This window comes from Gossypium hirsutum, chromosome A07, assembly GCF_007990345.1.
Source record: "Gossypium hirsutum isolate 1008001.06 chromosome A07, Gossypium_hirsutum_v2.1, whole genome shotgun sequence".
In the NCBI taxonomy this organism is placed as follows: Eukaryota; Viridiplantae; Streptophyta; class Magnoliopsida; order Malvales; family Malvaceae; genus Gossypium; species Gossypium hirsutum.
The window spans coordinates 44023118-44035181 of NC_053430.1; the positions used below are offsets into that span (position 1 = coordinate 44023118).

Here is a 12064-nt window from a genome sequence, read left to right on the forward strand (position 1 = left end):
AGGAATTAGAAGGCTAGATATTGAGGCAACCCAATTCGAATTGAAACCAGTGATGTTTCAAATACTACGAACGGTGGGCCAATTTTGTGGTATGCCCATGGAAGATCCACATCTCACCTTCGATTGTTTATGGAGGTGAGTGACTCATTCAAGATAGCCGGTGTGACTGAAGACACACTGAGGTTGAAGTTGTTTTTGTACTCGTTGTGAGATCGAGCACGAGCATGGCTTAATTCATTGCCACCAAGTTCTATATCTACATGGAAAGAATTAGCAAAGAGATTTTTGGTTAAGTATTTCCCGCCTAGCAAAAATGCTAAGTTGAGGAATGAGATCACAACTTTCCAACAATTGGATAACGAGTCTTTGTATGAGGCTTGGGAGCAATTTAAGGAGTTACTTCGTAAGTGTCCTCATCATGGTATTCCTCATTGTATCTAGTTAGAGACATTCTATAATGGTATCAATGTACATGCAAGATTGATGGTAGATGCTTCTGCGAATGGTGCAATTTTGTCTAAGTCTTATAATGAGGCTTATGAGATTATCGAAAGGATCGCGAGCAACAACTATGAATAGCCAACAAATCGAATAGCTTCAGGAAGACATGTAGCCAGAGTTCATGAAGTTAATGCTCTCACTTCATTATCAGCTCAAGTATCGTCTATTTCCTCTATGTTAAAGCAGTTTACCGCTAATGGTGCTAATAATTTTGCAGCTCAACCACCAAGTCTGTTTGAAGTAGTTTCCTATGTGCACTGTAGGGAAGGTCATTCTTTTGAGAATTTCCCATTGAATCCCAAGTCAATATACTATGTGGGGAACCAACATCAAAATAGGAGTGGACAAGGACCCCAGTCCAACTTCTATAATCCTTCATAGCGTAATAACCCCAACTTTTCTTGGAGTAACCAAAGAAATAGACCAAACAACAACTTTATGCAGCATAGACCCAACCAATCTTAGGGGGTTTAATCAACAAGCTCCAAAACCACCTCAAGCTAAATCATCAAATAGTTTGGAGAACTTGTTGAAAACATACATGGCAAATAATGACGCTTTGATCCAGAGTCAAGCAGCAACATTGAAAAATTTAGAAAACCAAATGGGTCAGTTAGCTATGGAGCTTCATAATAGACCACAAGGAACCTTGCCAAATGATATGGAGAATCCAAGAAATTTGGGTAAAGAACATATCAAGGCAATGGCATTACGAAGTGGTAAAATTTTGGAACCCCAATTGATTGATGTTGAGGACGAACTTATTGAAAAGGGGGAAAGTCAACCAGCTGTTGAAGCCCTTACACCAAAAGAGTCAGAATCTGCAAAGACTGACAAGGTAAATCCTAACTTAATGAATTCAGATACTTGAACATCTTCTTTGGATGCAGATTTACCTACTCAGAAGAGTTGTCCTGTTCAACCAAAAGTTCCATCACCTCCATATCCATAAAGATTGCAGCAACGCAAGCAGAAACATGAGGTGCAATTCAAGAAGTTTTTGGATGTTCTGAAACAATTACACATCAATATTCCATTGGTAGAGGCTTTAGAACAAATGCCTAATTATGTAAAGTTCATGAAGGATGTACTATCCAAGAAGAAACGACTGAGTGAGTATGAGAATGTCGCTCTGACAAAGGAGTGCAGTGCGCTCCTGCAGAACAAGCTGCCACTGAAATTGACAGATCCAGGAAGCTTTACGATACCCTATAACATTGGTGAATCTTATTGTGGTAAAGCTTTGTGTGACTTAAGAGCAAGTATCAACTTGATGCCTAAGTCTATTTTCAAGATGCTAGGGATAGGAGAAGTAAGACATACAACCGTGATGCTCCAGCTAGTGGATTGATCTTTAGCATACCCCGAAGAAAAGATCGAGGATGTTTTGGTAAGAGCCGATAAATTTATTTTTCCTGCTGATTTCATTATTCTAGATTTCGAAGTAGATAAGGAAGTTTCAATTATCCTTGGGAGACCTTTCCTAGCCACAGGAAGAACGTTAATTGATGTGCAGAAAGATGAACTTACTATGCGAGTTCAAGACCATCAGGTAACTTTTAACATTTTTAAAGTGATGAAGTTTCTCGATCCGACAGAAGAGTGCTCAGTTATGGAAGAAATAAAAACCTTGATTTCTATGGAAAGCCATCTTAAAGAAGATCTATTGGAGAACGCCTTAAGGTTTGAACCTTTGGAGGATGAAGAAGATGAAGAAAACATGGTTGTGATGGAAGCCAACCCGAGGAATCCTATTCAATCCATACGGTTTGAACCGTTCGAGTTGGAGGTCAGAGAATTTGTACAACCCAAATTGTCAATCAAAGAACCACCTATACTTGAACTAAAGGTACTTCCTTCCCATTTGAAATACGCTTAATTAGGTAATTGTTCTACTTTGCCTGTGATTTTTTTAACCGAACTAACAAAAGATCAAGAGGAGCAATTAATTTATGTTCTAAAGAAATTTAAGAAAGCAATTGGTTGGACTATAACTGATATTCGAGGTATAAGCCCTTCGTTTTGCATGCATAAAATTATTCTAGAGGAAGGTGAAAAAGCTCTAATTGATGGGAAAAGAGGCTTAATCCTATTATGAAGGAAGTTGCGAGAAAGGAAGTGGTCAAATGGCTAGATGTAGGAATCATCTATCCTATTTCAGATGGTCCGTGGGTAAGTCTGGTATAGTGTATGCCGAAGAAAGGTGGAATTACGATTGTTGAGAATGAGCATAATGAATTGATCCCAACAAGAATTGTTATTGGTTGGAGAATTTGTGTTGACTACAGAAAGTTGAATAAATCCACTCGGAAAGACCATTTTTCGTTGCCTTTTATGGATCAGATGTTAGATCGACTGGCAGGTAATGAATTCTATTATTTTTTAGATGGTTATTCGGGATATAACCAAATAGTTGTCGCTCTGGAAGACCAACATAAAACAACCTTTACTTGTCCGTACGGTATGTTTGCTTTTAGGCGAATGCCTTTTGGTTTATGCAATGCACTTGCAACATTCCAACGATCCATGATGGCAATATTCACTGATATGGTTGAAAATTTTGTTGAGGTTTTCATGGATGATTTTTCTATTTTGGTAACACTTATGATATTTGTTTGAGTAATTTAGCTAAGGTACTGAAGAGATGCGAAGAGACTAATCTAGTCCTTAACTGTTAGAAAAGTCATTTTATGGTTAAAGAAGGGATTGTCTTAGGGAATAGAATTTCAAAGAAAGGAATTGAAGTCAACAAAGAAAAGATGGACGTAATTGAAAGATTACCGGCCTCAATGAATGTAAAAGGAGTCAAAAGTTTCTTAGGCCATGCAGGTTTTTACCGAAGGTTTATCAAAGATTTTTCGAAAATTTCTAAACCACTGTGTTCATTGTTAGAGAAAGATACAATGTTCCATTTCAACAAAGCATGTTTAGAAGCTTTTGAATAGCTGAAAAAATGGTTAATCTCTGCCCCAATAATCATTACACCCGACTGGAGCACACCTTTTGAGTTGATATGCGATGCAAGTGATTATGTTGTTGGAGTTGTGATGGGTCAAAGAAGGAATAAAGTGTTCCACCCCATTTACTATGCAAGGAGAACCTTGACGGGAGCCCAACTCAACTATACGGTAACTGAAAAGGAACTATTTGCTATAGTTTTTTGCTTTTGAAAAATCTCGCTCATATTTTATAGGTACCAAAGTTACAATATTTACTGACAAAGCGGCCATTAAATACTTGCTCACGAAGAAAGATGTAAAATTAAGGCTAAGTCATTGGATACTTTTTACCTTAAGAATTTGACCTTGAGATCCAAGACAGAAAAGGTGTTGAAAATCAAGTAGCTGATCATCTGTCGAGGTTAGAGCAAGATGAGGTAACTCGATCACATGTGCGTATCAACGAGAATTTCCCAGATGTGCACTTATTGTGGTGAGTCGAATTCATGAAACACCTTGGTTTACTGATTTTGCTTATTATCTTGCATGTGGAATAATTCCTTGAGAATTGACATACCAACAAAGGAAGAAATTCCTTCATGATAGTCGGTATTATTTCTGGGAGGACCCGTTCTTGTTTAAACAGTATGCAGATAATATAATCCGAAAGTGTCTAGCTGAAAGTGAGATTGCTAAGATCTTACATCATTTCCATTCATCTCCAAGTGGGGAACACTTTGGTGGTGCACGTACCGTAGTAAAGATTTTACAAGCAGGTTTCTTTTGGCCTACACTATTTAAAGATGCTTATGCTTATGTGAAGAATTGTGATAGATGCCAAAGAACCGAAAACATATCACGGAGGAATGAGATGCCCTTAACAAACATTTTGGAGATTGAATTATTTGTCGTATGAGGCATTGACCTCTTAGGATCGTTTCCTTCTTTATATGGGAACAAATACATCTTAGTTTCTGTGGATTATGTGTCCAAGTGGGTTAAAGCTGAAGCATACCCTACAAATGATGCTAAGGTAGTCATGCGATTCCTACATAATCATGTTTTTACACGATTTAGGACACCAAGAGCTATTATTAGTGATAAAGGTTCTCACTTTGTGAACAAATGGCTTAAGTGATTGTTTAAAAAATATGATGTGAAACACAAGATTGCTACTGCTTATCACCCTCAGCCTAATGGGCAAGTTGAAAGAGTGAACCGTAAGATCAAAGTTATCCTTGAAAATGTAGTATGCCCTAACAGAAAAGATTAGTCTCGAAGGCTAGATGATGCATTATGGGCCTATCAAACAACATTTAAGATACCGTTAGGAATGACTCCTTATCTGTTGGTTTTTGGGAAGGCATGTCATTTGCCATTAGAGTTGGAGAATAGAGCTCACTGGGCTTTGAAGAAACTGAACTTTGATCTTAAGCAAGCCGGTGAGAGAAGGATGTTACAACTGGATGAGTTTGAAGAGTTGAGGTTTTTTTCTCATGAGAATGCCAAAATGTGTAAAGAAAGATAAAAAAAGATGACATGATAGTCATATACGACCTCGTGAGTTTAAAGAAGGTCAGAAGGTTTTATTGTTCAATTCAAGGTTGAAGTTATTTCCTAGGAAGCTAAAATCCCGATGGAAAGGACCTTATACCATCTATCGAGTTTGTCCTTATGGAGATGTTGAATTATACGACAATCACGGAGGTACATTTAAAGTTAATGGTCAACGTCTCAAACATTATTGGGATGGTGAAGTTGAGTGAGTAGAATCCTCATTCAAATTAACAGACCCTTGATTTTTCACAAACCTTTTTTTTGTAAATAAATAAATAATTAGGATTTATTTTCTTAATTTAGTATATTTAATTAATTCTATCTAAGGAGATTGGAGCTTATGTGGGACCGCTATGACACCTCCAACCTTTCCTGGGAATTAATTTAATGTAATTTATTGAGAAGAAATTTTCTAATTAAGATTTAAAATTTCTTTTAATTTCATTTGTTTTGTTTAAATTTTAAATTTTTATGTTAATAAAGGGGGTCAAATTTGGCCCAAGTACTAATCAGTTTCTTTAGTAAGATACAGTCTAAATTTGAGGCCCAAGACAACAAAAAGAGGAAAAATTCCACACCTATCACCGCCGCACACCACCATTGCTGCCGCACGTTGCCTTCACTGCCGCAACCACCACCGCAACCTCTTCACCGTCGTAAGGTTTGCCAAGCAAGTCCTACCCACTTGTCGATTTCTCTTCTTCCCCTATAAGTAGAACTTTGCCGAATTTTTGGGAAAATACCATGTCTCGCAAAAGAACTAGATCGTCAAAGACTACTACTGAAAACCCGATTGTGATCGATGTAGAAGTGAAAGAAAGATTTGATTCAATTTTCAAGCATTAACCTATGATGCTGGAAAAAAAAGGTTTTAACTTGGAGAGTAATGATTTGATGGTTGTCCCTGTGCCATTAGAAAGATAATTAATGCTCTCAAGTGGGAACGATTTTGTGATGCTCGTTCACTTCCCGATGATGAACTAGTTCGAGAGTTCTATGCAAGTTTAACCACACAAGATGCCACTGAGGTCATTGTTTGGAAGAAAAATGTACCTCTTACCTCTAAGTCTATCAATGATTTGTTTAACTTATCTGATATTGAAAAAGATGAGTACTACCCTTTGATGAACAACATCAATTGGGATTTTCTTCAACAAGTGCTTGATATTGTGACAAATCTGGGATCCCAATGGATTATTAGAAAGTATGGGAGCCATTCTTGCCGAAAGGAATACCTAAAACCAATAGCAAAGGTATGGTTTTATTTTGTTCGCTACAGTTTTATGCCTATCTCACACAGTTCCACCATCTCGATGGAACGAATGCTCTTATTATATGAAATCTTGACAGAAAAGTCCATTAATGTTGGGAAAATTATTCTCAAGGTGATTTATGACTGTGTTAAAAAGAAGACAGGAAGTGCTTATTTCCCATCATTAATCACTTTACTTTTCTTAAGGGCTCGTGTTAAAACACAAGTGAATTTGAAGGGGCAATAGGTCCAAGGGTGTATTACAAGTCATGATCTAGAAAAGTTAATAGAGAAGGTGCATGAGCTGAATCAAGGTGAGCAAGAAGAACCAACTGAGCCAGGTACTGAGGAGTCAACGAACAAAACTGAAACTGAATCAGTTTCAAACACTAAAGAAGAAGAATCTGATAAGGAGCCAGTTGAAGACCCTTAACCAAAGGTTGAGCCAGAAGAAGAAACAGTCAAGCTAAATGTTGAACCTGAATATACAACTCCCTTGCTGACTTCTACAAGTACTTCAAGGAAATCAGAATTGTCAATGTTGATGGATATGTGCAAGTTCATGCACAATCAACAACAAACTTACTGGAAATATGCAAAAATTAGAGATGATTCGATTTGAAATACTTTTAATAATATCTCTAACACATTTGTTCTTGAGTTCCCAGATGCTATCTTTAAGACATGGATGGACGATACTGATTATACAAGCGGAGAAGGAGCTAAAGAAGACAAGGGGAATGAGTCAAAAGAAAAAAAGGAGGGATTCTTGTCTTTTTATTTATTTATTTTAGGTCTTTAGAAATTTTTTTCTTTAGTAACTAGGATTTAATTTCTGCAAAATAAATCATAGCAAGCATGAATAAATGCTTCCTTTAGAAAGAAAAAGACTAAGTGATGTGGTAATGGGAATGAAGATGTCTAGGATTGGATTATGAGGAAAGACTTGGTATTTAAGTAGTCTTAATGACTTACTTCTCTTTCTTTTTAACACTACCTAGTGTTCAATTTTCATTCATTACTTTGTTCTTGCAATGAGGACATTGCTTCGTTTTAAAGGGGGTAAGGCAAATAATTGCTGCTCAAATTTTCAAGTATGTTTCAATTATTTCTTTCATGAGTATGTTTTAGTAAATGAATTTTTAGAGAAATTCTTTGTTAATAAGATAGCTTGTATGCAAGCATGAATGATGATTTTATCTAAATAACTGTATGTTATCATAAAGAATGAAATGATTGTATGATCTTAGTCTTCGGTAATGTTTGCCATGAAAACTTTGTTTCTTTTGAGATTAGACATGCATTAAGGTTTATATCTTTAGAATTGACTTAGTAACTTTCTTGAGATGAAATCCTAGGAGATATAAAAATCTAAAATGATATAAGCACCATTTTCTTTGGATCGTTTGAGCCTTTTCAAGCCACCTTATGATATTAGACCCTTGAAAATATAATTTTGAGCTTAAAGGCCTATTTATTGCAATGAACCTACATTACAAGCCAGATTACCATCTTTGTAAGTTACCCTAATTTTGTGCACCTATCTTAACTTAAATTGTCTTGGTAATAAACATTTAAGAAAATTTTCATAGTGTATGTGCTCATGGTTATAAAAAAAAAGGGCGAAGAAAAGTTTGCTCAGTCTTCAAAAAGGAAAAAAATGTATGAGCTTAAGTCCAAAATAAGTTTGGAGGTGTTCCAAAGGTTCACGTAAAGAAAAAAGTTGTATTACGAGAAAACCAAGACAAAGTTAAAGGTTAAGATCTTGGAACCCAAATATCCCATCTCTTAAAATCCCTACCTTTGACCGAGCCCCCTTACAACCTTGTAAAAGACCTATTAATTTGATGATTATGTCACCTACATTAGTGGAGAGGAAGTCCTATGTTCAACATATGAAGATTATAAATAAGCCTTATGACTGTTTTGCTTGATTGATGAGAAATTATGTTGAATTAAAGAATATTATCTATGGCTGTGACGTATATACATACTATGATTCATGTTGGCATCCCTTGAAACTTAGTATAAAATTTTCAAAATGGCATCATATGAATTACTTGTTAATGAAGAAGATCGATGAGCATGAATTTATTAATACATGATTATGGGGCAATATTGATGCTGCTTACACTTTTAGCAATTTTGCTTTAGCGAGACCTTGTGCTGTGTATAAACATTACTCGAGACGAGCAATGATTTAAGTTTGGGGGTGTGTAAACTGAAAAATATATAAGATTTTTCCTATATAAATTATCACATTTTTACTTAAATTTGTTGTTAAAACCAAGTAATTGTTTAATAAATTAATGAAATATGTGGAAATATGAAAACAGGACATAGAAATTATTAAAATGTGATTTTATGCTTTATTATATAGTTTTCATGCATAAAATGGCTTATTTTATATTAAATTGAGCATATTATATTTTTATGACATAAAATGGGCCATGCATGATTAAATTAAATAATAAAATATAAAATTATATTTAATAATTCATTTTAAAATATTTCATTAATAATTTGGGTTTTAATTAATTTAATTAAATTGGTAAAATTTATTTCTTTGGTCCTCTAACTTATTGATTTATTTTTGGATAGGCCTAAGAACTTTAATTTGATTACAAAACCGTCCAAATGGATGGCCAAGTCAACCCAAAATTCGGCTGAATATAGAGGTTCATAAACCATCTTTTGGTTTAATTACATAAGGTCCTTGAAGAGTTGAAGAAATCATAGATTTGCCCGAAGATTCTCTGGTGACCGAGTCTTAGTCCTGAGTTGTTGTGGCACTCAAATTGACCAAGGGTCAAGCAAAATCGGCCACATTCCCTCAATTCATGGCCAGCCACCCTTCGAAGGAGTTTTGAAAGATGGACACTCCTATTTTAGCAAACTAGCTCCCATGCCTCACCTATAAATAAGAGCCCCTTTCTTACTTTTTCAATAATCCCTCATCCCTTATTCATCCCTCACTCATTCATCATTCTCTTCTCTCTCAATTCTCTTAGCTTTCTTAGCCCTCATCATCTTTGCATAAATATTTTGAGCAAATTAGCCTCTTAAAGAACCCTTGGTCGGCCACCTCGGAGAGCCATCAGCAAAGAACCAAAGCGAAGGAACGAAGGAGCCCTCATCAGTTAGAGTCTTGGGCGACAGCCACTCTGAATTGGGATTAATCTTTCTTACTTTAATTTAATTCAAGAATGTTTGCTATGTGTTCTTTTTTCTTGTTTACAACAATGATAGCTTAGTTTTATTTAAGCTAGGATGATTGCTTTAATTTAATAATAATTATTTGATTCATGCTTATAATATTTGTGCCTCAATCAATCATGTTTTCAATTAAAATCAAGTTTGTATTCCGTTCATACGTGATTGAAATGCACCTGAATTAGCTGAGCGATTCTAACCAAACAACGGCTAATGGACGCATAATTGAAATGTGCATGCTCAATTTAGATCCTAACACAATTAAATTGCAGGTTACATAACATCCCTAACCAGGCTCTGTTATCTGCATGGTTTTTAGATTTGTGTGATTAAGCTGTATCAAACCTAACACGTCCCTGTTACCTTGCACGAATACTAAGAAACCCTTAGTAAATAAGAATCAGTAAAATGTGTATTTACTAAGTAAAGGATTCCGAAATGACCTAACGTGGTTTCCAAACTCATGAAAGATCGAGTTGCCATGGAATTTTTTTCCAAATATTGATAAACATGCAATTAATAATTTGAGTTTAATTAAAGCAATTGTCCTAGCTTATTTATGTTATACTTGTTGCTTATTGTGTTAATTCTACTAAAATCTATCTCATTCATATAGTTTGCATACTTAAGATAAATTGCATTAGGGATCATTGCATTTAGATTCATATACTTAAATTTTCATCACTTCTCAATTATATTATTTTTATTTATCAAATTGTTAACACACTCTAAAAAATTAAGTGACTTAGCCCAAATACAATCCCTGTGGAGATGATAACTCGATATTTACTTATTATTTGATAATGACTATATACACTTGCACAAACCCGAGCGTTACAAACAACATTCCTCAAACTCCCTCAAAACAAGTTGAAGATTACCTAGGATATATATACGAGACTAAAAGTTCAAACACACCATGGCAGCTTCTTTGTTAAGAGTAACACAGAGTAGAGTTACTATGATTATGTCATCAATAAAGGTAGACTTATATCAATATGATTGTACATGCGTGAGCCAATATAAAAACTTAGCGAGTTCTTAATTTGAACCTTGAATTAGAATTAGACGATGCATCAAATGATGCAATTCGTACTTTAGTATAACTCACTTATGCTACAGCTCGTTCAGTCATACAGTTCACAAAGAGACAGCATAATCATACCACACACTACGACCTCGTAGAGTCTTAGTAATGAAATTTAACCTACCATGATAGAACTACGCATAAGGCAGATGGAGAAGAGGGAATGCTCCCGCGAACATATTTATTGCGAAAAGTCTCTGCGTACCTATATGGCAAATAATCTTGCAAATAGTCATATTGAAGATAGTTCAAAGACTTCACAAAGTCTTTAGCATACATATCAATCCCTCACGAGGTCATCATATAACGAATATCAATTCCCGTAAAAGCCATTGAACCTCTGCAAGACCATAATTTAACATATACCAAAATCTCCATACAAACCAACCACCCGCCAATTTAGTTTCACACTATTATTCATATTTTGAGGTTTCGGTTTGAGACATCCCGAATCACCTTGCAAATGTTTGCATTAAGGTTGTACTTTGTATAACTGGACTATTCCAAACAACAATTATCAAAGCAACATTTATGGTATTAATTTTGTAATTACCCCTACATCTGTCTCCATTCGGCAGTATTGTCATCACAAATAGCTGATATTTGGCACTTATGAGCTAATTCAAACAATATTCAACATGGCAAAGATCATGAAATTCACAAGCGACTCCATTTTTAATTTGTCTAATTTTGGACAACATTAAACAAAACAAATTATTCACTTGTGAAAATGCTGACATTTAATATGTAGAAGTTGTTTCGGATAGCTTCAACAAGACGAAATAATTATGAAATTTTTGTCATGAAATTTCACGTACAACTTCTCCAAATTGGACAACATATTCAAGACATAAAAACATGAGATTTGATTATGAAATTCAACTTGTCCAATTCGGGCAGCTTTTAACATGGCAAAAAATTATGAAATTCAACACGCCGATTCATTTTCAGCTTGTTCAAGAATTGAACGCTATATAACATAGCAAAATCAAACTTTAACAACTTTATTCACCAGGAACCTTTAAAATAAAATAAATAAACAAAACATAATAATTATCAAACACCAATTCTTCAAGAAACTCATTAACAACAGCCATTTAATTCGCCAAACAAAGATTTTTCAGACATCATTTACTCATTTACATCATTTACACTATTTCGGACATCATTAACAGCAGCAAGTTAACTCGTTAACAACATCCATTTAATTACTTTCTTCCTCACCGGAATAGCCACCCTTGTTGAAGGAAAATCTTAAGTATGCAAATAAATAAACAAGTTCTCAAGGAACTCACTGAATTTTCTTCTCCCAAGGCCAAAGCTAACTCTAATGAGATACAAGAAATCAATCATGATGATGGTAAAAGAAACCAATTGTATATTCTACCCTTAGCTGAATTACCAGCTCTCATATTTATACAGACTTTAGTAACTAACTATTAACAACTTCAGTAACTGTTAACTACTAACTGCTGCTCAACTAACAACTATAACCATCCATAACTATTCCATTCC

At 35.0% G+C, this 12064-nt stretch overlaps 1 non-coding gene across 1 annotated transcript; it reads right to left on the reverse strand.

Annotated features, from left to right (window-relative positions):
- Positions 1-318: 318 nt before the first annotated feature.
- LOC121204064 (small nucleolar RNA R71) lies at positions 319-425 on the reverse strand. The gene has a single exon (XR_005898992.1). It is a non-coding gene; the product is annotated as a small nucleolar RNA R71 (small nucleolar RNA).
- Between the last annotated feature and the right edge of the window lie 11639 nt (positions 426-12064).